Here is an 8,900-nt window from a genome sequence, read left to right as displayed (position 1 = left end):
CGCACTAAAAAATGTGGCGGCATTATCTCATGGGGAGAAAATTTCTGTTGCTAACAGACCACCACAGTCTGACAAATTACTTCCGCCAACCTACCTTAAATACGAGGCAAGCCCGCTGCACAGATTTTTTAAGTGGATTTGATTTTGAAATTAAGCATTTGAAAGGGAAGGAGAACCGCGTGGCCGACGCATTAAGTCGGAAGGTGCAATGCTTGTATGAAGTTTCGTCCAGTAATTGGAAGAATCCCTTGATTGAAATGATAAAAATAGCAGCAGATCAAGATGTTGAATACCAACAAATAAAACAGCAGGTACAACAACCTTCCAATGGGAAAAATCAGCAAGGGTATGAATTAGATGAGGCTGGAATGCTGCATTATAATAAGACACTGTATGTACCTAATAAAAATAGTCTTAAAAATCTGATTTTGGATAAGTTTCACATCAGCCACTATGCAGAACATTCGGGGTACCAAAAAATGATCACCTCACTTCGAAATGAATACCATTGGCCAAGAATGAAAAAGAATGTAGCTGAATACTTAGCACGGTGTTTGGACTGTCAACAGATTAAAGCAGAGCATCTACACCCAGCGGGGTTATTACAACCCTTACCCATTCCGAAATGGAAATGGGAAACTATTTCTATGGATTTCATAACAGGATTGCCTCGGACAAAGAAGAACAATGATTCTATTATGGTAGTGGTAGATAAACTAAGTAAGGCAACACACTTTATACCCGTGCAGTCCACTTACAGGGCTGTGAAATTTGCTCATATTTTTATGCAGAATGTGTTCAAACTGCATGGACTTCCGAAGACAATAATATCTGACCCTGATGTAAAATTCACGTCAACCTATTGGAGAGCATTGTTTCCCAAATTGGGAACACAGCTGAATTTCAGCACAGCCTATCATCCCCAGACCGACGGTCAAATAGAGTGAGTGAACCAAGTGGTGGAGGACATGTTAAGAGCATGCGTAATGCAAAAACCAACCTAATGGGAGGAATATTTACATTTGGTTGAATTCGCATATAATAACTGATATCACACGTCAACACAAATGAGCCCCTTTGAAGTCTTGTACGGGCGGAAATGTCGTACACCCTCAAGCTAGGGTGGACCTGAGGACAAATTAAGATTGGGGCCAGAAATGCTCAAAGAAATGGAGGACATGGTAAAAAGGGTACATACTAATTTAAAGGCTGCGCAGGACAGACAAAAGAGCTTTGCTGATCAAAAAAGAAGGTTCAAAGAATACCAGGTCGGTGACCATGTTTTTGTGAGGATCCAAGCTAGAAAGAGTACGCTGCAATGGAGCGGTTGTGCCAAGCTTGCACCCCGTTATTTTGGACCTTTCCAGGCCTTGGCAAGAGTTGGACCGCTAGCTTACCAACTTGCCCTGCCAAGCCATATTAGAATCCACAATGTCTTCCATGTTTCTATACTAAAAAAATACATTTACGACCCTAAACATGTGATCAAATGGCAGGATATACGGGTAAGAATTAGATCCCGTTGATCTAATTAAAAATTTATTTCAGAAAAAAAAAAAATGACTGGAAATATTGTTGATTGCACGTGGAACCGGAAGGTGAGGTTCTGGTCGAGCCGCTGAGCATCCTCGACCGGAGAGAAGTGCAACTGCGGAAGTGAGCTATTACCGAAGTTAAAGTGCAGTGGCAGTACTACGGGCCTGATGAGGCCACTTGGGAAGATGAAGAGCTCATAAAAAAGGCTTACCCAGAATTGTTTGTGAAAATTAGACATCGGGACGATGTCCAATCTCAGGAGGGGGAGATGTGATGACCTCGGAGAATGTAAATATTGGAATTTTACTGTGGTAAAAGACAGAATTGGAAGACAGTTTTGTTCTTATTTTTTTTTTTTTAACTTTAATCATATTATTTTATTTTTGTGAATTAAAATATATATTAAAAGAAATATACATTTCTTGAAATGCTGGCAACTTCTGAAAGGAAGATTGGAAGAGGAAATGAGTTGTGAAAACTGCATAAAAACTACCTTCCCTAACTGGAAAGGCCTCCAAGGGAAAAGGGAAGGGAGAGACAAAAATTCTCTGCTGTAAGGACAGACAGAAAAAAAGAGGAAAATTTGGTTAAGTCAGGTAAGGACCAGATAATCAAGCACAAGTTGCATAAATCTTGTTGAGGGCTTTGGGCCTGCAAGATAGCTCTGGGGGAGATTCCAGTCTTGGCAATGGATCTCATGGTTGGGTGGTCAAGAGCAACAAAGGATACAAGTGAACCTCTCTAACGCATCTACAACCCAGGCGGACCAGGTAAGTGGAAATTTCTGGAGAAATTATCTTATTGATGGTTATACATCTATGATGTTAGCGTTAACTGCAAGTTACAGAAGTCTAAGTACAATAGAAAGGGCTGTGAACTTACTCGAAAACTCACATTTCTTTTATCCTTATTATACATGCAGTAATGTTATCTGTTCAAAATAAATACTATAGTAATTCTGCTATGATTATTGGTTCTTCAAACACAAAAACAGAGGTCAAATATTCCTGTATAGAACACTAAGGAATTACTTTACCTATATAAGGAAATAAATAAGTTTTGTTGACCATGAGTCTGTTCACCTAGCAGAGAGTAATATAGCAGGCCCGGAGCCGGGGATTACTAGAACTGTGGTAGGAAACACTCCCTCGAACTAATAACCTTAACGGCTGTAGTGTGATTGTCCATTAAAGAAATTCAGAAGACCAGACGAGATTACATCATATATGACAGTTTGCACAAACTGTAGAACAAGTATATATATATAACATAAGTAAAAAGAAAAACGCATAGACAGAGATAACGGATAGACGGTAAAGGCATGAGTAATCTTAGGGAAGGTTCGAGAGAGCCATGAATCAGACCCTTCGTTAGTTAATAAATCACCAGTGCAAAATGCATATTTCACCATAGACAAGAAAGCAAATGCGACAAGCGGTGAGGATTCTACCGTCGAAACAATCGCACATTTATTTTCAATAATAAACAAAACCTACTATCATAATCATTACATATTGATAGTATGGTGCTCTAACAGTTCGATGAGGCACAACAACTGAAAATGAAACAGGAAAAACCAACAACTATTTTCCTTTAAGACAACGGCGGTTCCGCCGTATCACAGAAATATGAGAACATGTATATGAATATCACGGAAATATAAGAACATGTATATAAATATCACAATAAAATGAGAACATGTATATAAATATGACAGTATTGATATTATAACACACACAAACTATTTCAGAGAAGCAATTTTAGTCTGCTATTAACTTCTCAGAAAAACCCAAAAATAAATTGATAATTACAGAGTCAAGCAATCATTCCAGAGAATGGCGAACCCGAGCTATAACAATTCTATTCATTAGAAAAAAAAAAATAGAGAGGTTCCATGTTCCACGACCGGTCCAACTAGCAGTCTTACTACTCCGTTACCAAATAATTACAACTGTAAAATGGTTTATAAATACAAACAAAAGAATACTGAGATAATTTAACTACAGGGACCGCCAATGCACCTCCTGTTGAAGGAACTGACTGTTCCTCACAAATTCCAACAGAACCAGCCGAGACAACGGAGTCTGGGGTTATAAAAGAAAAACCATTAGTAGCCTCGGAGGCAAGCCTCAAGGACCCTGTCTTCGGTTACTTCGGTCACGATATGGAAATCTGGAACCAATAAAAAGGAAAACGAGCATGTATAAATTTCGTAGCCGCAACAGTCGAAAGGGAAACCCCAAATATCGCACCCAGGAATCAATTCAGGCATGAAATTGCTTACCCGCTTTACAACGTTAGAGGTTTGGTTGCCGAGAGCCCAACGTCCTGCATATGGAAAGATTTCATTGCCGTAGCAACCACTTTCAAGCACCAGATAATTAAACTATTAATACACACATTAAATCGAAGGAGAAACTTGTATAAAAGAATATCATAATAGGAGAATCAGAAAATTGACTGTAACAAATGCCATCACCTGCGAGGTTTAATCCCGGAAAGTCAAAGGGGTAATTCCTTTGTAGCGGATGAACCTTGGCAGAGGAGTTCATGAAAGACATCCCCTGTACGCAAAGGAGACAAGCCAAACCTGGGAGCGGCGCCAGGCCCAAATGAACTGGTGAAGGCTCAAGCCGCTTAATACGAACCCTAAAACCCTCCGACAAACCTCCACCCTCAGATCTAGATCGTATGATCCCCTCGGTTGAAATGAGGCGGGAACCTGAGGCGTGGGGAATGAGGGTACGGGGCTCTGCCACTTCACATGGTCAAGCAAGAAAGGCAGGCCAGATGCACTGTAGAGCATTAAACAACTGTCCTTAAACTTAATACAGTTCAACAACTCATCGCCAGATTATTACTCCCGTCACAACATAAAATGCCAGCGCCTTTATCCGGTTGCCCATGTGTCATATCCGATGCATACATACCAAAACATTTATAGGTTGCCAAATTATCATAACCGACGTGTACACACTAAAACATTAATACGGACAATAGTTTGGTTTGTCGTTGGTCAAGCATTCCTTAACTTTCCTTAATGAGATTAATAGTCCGAGTGGACTGGTTGACATGGCAGAGTGTGTGGGAATTAAGGAATTTGGTAAGTTGAGTGTGTGAGATATTTTTTTTATTTTTATATATATGTTGAGGGTAGATCGTGACAGTAATGGTAGCAACAAGAAGTAAAATTCATTTATCATGAGCTTTCTTGAATATATGTATTGATTGTCTTCATTGGTATAGCCATTAGAATATTTCAATTTGAAAAAAATGGCTCTAGACTTAGATGTACTTTTCTTATTTTTTGTTGAAACGGTTTGAAAATTTGTGTGAACAAAATCACAAGCTGAATAATTTTTGTGTCACAAGTATGTAAATCCTGATATTTCTAGACAAAGGCATGTTAGTATTACTTACTTATTACTTATTACCTTGAAACATTCCACTTCCAAATCTCTGACTTTCTTTATACTTAAAAAATAAGGCTTCATATTTAGGGAAGTTATAGTACATTCAAATTTGAAATGAAAGGACTTCATAGCCCCGCCCTAACTCACTATATACATAAAAACTTATAGTCTCATTACAATATAAAAGGAACTTATGGTCTCATTACAATATAAAAGAGACTGCATAGAATAATAACATGTCACTGCCGCAGTGACAGATGTTGACCTCCTCTTACAACAGGTTCCGAATCCAGGTCTATGCCCAGGGGCATGCCAATCACCCAAATGCGTTCCAAACATGTGAATGTTGAGGCGTCCAAAGTTGTATCACTGAAAAGAGCCATATCCTAAGAGAGGGGCTGGTGGGGAAGAACCGTAATTTCAGGCAAAGGGACTTCTTTGAACTTTGCCCTGAAGTAACTGTGTAGTTTCAGGCAGAGTCTTCTATGAAGTAACTCTGCCCCTGAAGTAACTTAAGACGGAACTGTGATTTGAAAGTTTTGGTATGTGAATATATATAATATTAAATATTATATCTATATATATATATATATATATATATATATTAATTTAAATACATTAATTAAGGCTCATTAGTACATTAATACATTAATTAGGGTTCATTAGTACTAACAAACCAAATTTCTCAATATATCCCCAAATTTTATATATATTTTCAAATTATTAAATTACAAAAACTAACAAATACATTTATGTTGTATTTTCAAATTATTAAATTGCAAAAACTAACAAATACATTTATGTAATCATCCACACCCACTTCTATGTTCACTTAATGTAAAATTGATTGTACATGTCGTAGTAAACAGTTTTCAGGAAGCAAAAAAAATAAAAAATATTTACTCTCAAATTTCCATTCACTGTTATGTTCCCTAATGTAAAATTGATTGTACATGTAGTAGTAAACAGTTTTCAGGAAGCAAAAATTAAAAAATATTTACTCTAAAATTTCCATTCATAAACTTATATTTACTCTCAAATTTCCATTCATAAACGCAAATAAAATTCTCATAAACGTAAATAAAAATTCTCAGAGACTTTTATCACAGTGCATTCAACAAAGATGTTGATGTTCTATCAAAAGAGGGTCTCTCTATTCCGCCTGGGGCGATTCTTTACATGGCATATATGCAGGGACCGAGGCACCATCCCATTGGTCTGTGGCGTACATAAGTTTTTCTACAGACATTTCGGTTGTTAAACGTCACAGGCACAATCTATACAGTGTTTGATATTGCTACTTTATTTGCCAGATTTTAAGAACTCTTTATATAGTGTTTATTGCTGAATAAAAATTTGTATATTGCTGAATTTGTTTATTGCTTAATAAAATTTGTATATTGCTGTATATTACTGAATATTGCTGAATAGTGTTTGTACATGTGTATTACTGAATAAAAATTCTATTGAGTAATAAACAAATCCAGGTATTAGATGTAATTGGTTGTTATTAATATTATAGGAATTTTGATAATGTATATGTATTTAGATGGAATGTATTTATTTAAGTAATTAAATTTTTTTAATATCTTATTGAAAATTGTTTAAACATTTTTTTTTTAATTTTTTTTTTCTTTGGAAAGAAATAGAATTATATAAGAAAATAATAAAAAAAACTCTTCTCATTATATTACATACATATTATAATATGTTAGAAAAATAAGAAATGGATTTTATAAAATTATATTATAAAAAGTCATATTAAATCTCTTAGTGTAACTGTTTTTTTAATTGTTACATAAATTACAATTAAAAAAAACTGTATAATAAAAATAAATAAATAAATTATATATATATATATATATATATATATATATATATATATATATATATATATATATATGTATGTATGTATGTATGTATATGTGTATATATATATATATATATATATATATGTGTGTGTATATGTGTATGTATGTGTATATATATATATATATATAAAATAAACTTTACATAGTTTACTTAATATATGTTTAAATTCATGTGTTGTTAGATTTTCCATTGTTTATAATTCCGCAAATACTGTTTCGAAATACAAGTAAATTTGAGTTGTAAACTCTTCACAATTAGACTGTATGCACTCAAAAAGCCATTTTAAACAATAAAAATTAAGATTTAGTCAACAAAAAATTGTCAAATTCCAACCAAAAATTCCTAAACATCTAGGTTTTAGAGAACCCATTGAAAATATTTATTAAAAAATAAAATAAAAATAATAACTCAGTTTTAAGATTAAGATCAACCTATATATCATTATTTTTTTTAAACAATGGAAACATAGAATTAGTTATTTTAGAAACACATTTTCTTAATGGTTAAGAACATTTAAATAATAATTATTATGATCACTTTATGATTAAAAATTACATTATTATATAAGAAAGACGATCTCAATAAATACTTAGAAATTCAAATAATTAAAAAAATTATAAACATATGAAATTATGTTGAAAAATCTCACAAACTTAGAAAAGACTACATTTTTTATTATTTAAAATTCCTAATATTTATTCATTTAAACTCCATATACCATATAATCATAATCATGTAGATATTAATGTAGTCCATTAGAATGAATAGGTTATGATATTAATGCAGTCCATTACAAGGATTATCTTATGATATTAACAATCTATTGTTGTATTAATAAATAAGTAAAATGATTTTAAATTAATTCTAAACACGAAAAAATTAATATATAAGAATGTGTTGTTTTAGAATTTTAGTAATATAATTTTAATTTTATATTTCTTCATTCATTATGATTGAGTCAACAAAAATTTGTCAAATTCCAACCAAAAATTGTTTAGGTGGTTATTACACCTTAAAGACTACTCCTTATTTAGGTGTTTATTACACCTAATCACAATTGAAAATAGTTAATTAGGATTCACATTACATACATAATTAAAACCTATAACTAAAATAAATTCACTATCATACAAAACAAATAGCTATGTGATCTTGAATCTCTAAAAAAACCAAGTTGTTCCCCAACTTTTTTTTATTAGTTAAAATTTCACTGTTACACAACCATTAACATTTTTTATCCTTAACACAATGGAAAATTGTGTAGTCCAACAAAAAGATAACATGGTGTTTTCTATGCAATCTTTTGTTGCCATTAAGGATTAGGTGTTGTCCTTGATGGCAACCTACCTAGTGAGTTGCTTTTATTTGATATTACAAATATATTTGTAGAAACATTATAGCATCAATATTAAACATAGACCTTAATATAAACATAATTATAGGTTTACTAACATTAATAATATTGGATTATAGATATTAGGTTTAAAAAATTATGGAATTGTGTTCAGTGTTGTAATAATATTATGATCGCTCATCTGATTTTATACAATGTGTGTATGCGAAGTTTTTCTGTATGTGTAAATGGTAAATCATGTATGTAAGTTACCTTTAATATTATTCAGCATTAAATTGTTTTGTTGATATCGAATGTGTTTTTTCTTACTACTAGGTGATTTCATTGTTTGATCATGGATCTAACTATTTGGAGTTGTCTTCCATTCGAAATTCTTGAAATTGTCTTTCTTTGGCTACCTTTATCGGTTGTGACAAAGTTTAGCACTGTTTGTAAGAAATGGAAGAATTTTTTGCAAAACCCTTCTTTCTTGTTAGGTTGCAACCATGTCTCTATGAACTAATTTGGATATCTTGTTCCTTTCCTCAATAGTGAAGACAATTGTTTTACTACTCAATACCTTAATCAAAATGGGCACATATCTCAATTTCATTTGCAATTCATAGATTCAAGATACAGAGTAGAGTCTACTATTGGACCAATGGTGGTTTTCTCCTTACCAACAAAATGCTCCCATACACACAACTATTTTGTAACGAATCCATTTACAAATGCATTTAAAAACA

Source organism: Pinus tabuliformis, chromosome 3_2 (assembly GCF_031772625.1).
Source record: "Pinus tabuliformis cultivar Carrire ecotype Pingquan chromosome 3_2, CPIR1, whole genome shotgun sequence".
NCBI classification, from domain to species: domain Eukaryota; kingdom Viridiplantae; phylum Streptophyta; class Pinopsida; order Pinales; family Pinaceae; genus Pinus; species Pinus tabuliformis.
This window is presented reverse-complemented; position numbering follows the sequence as displayed.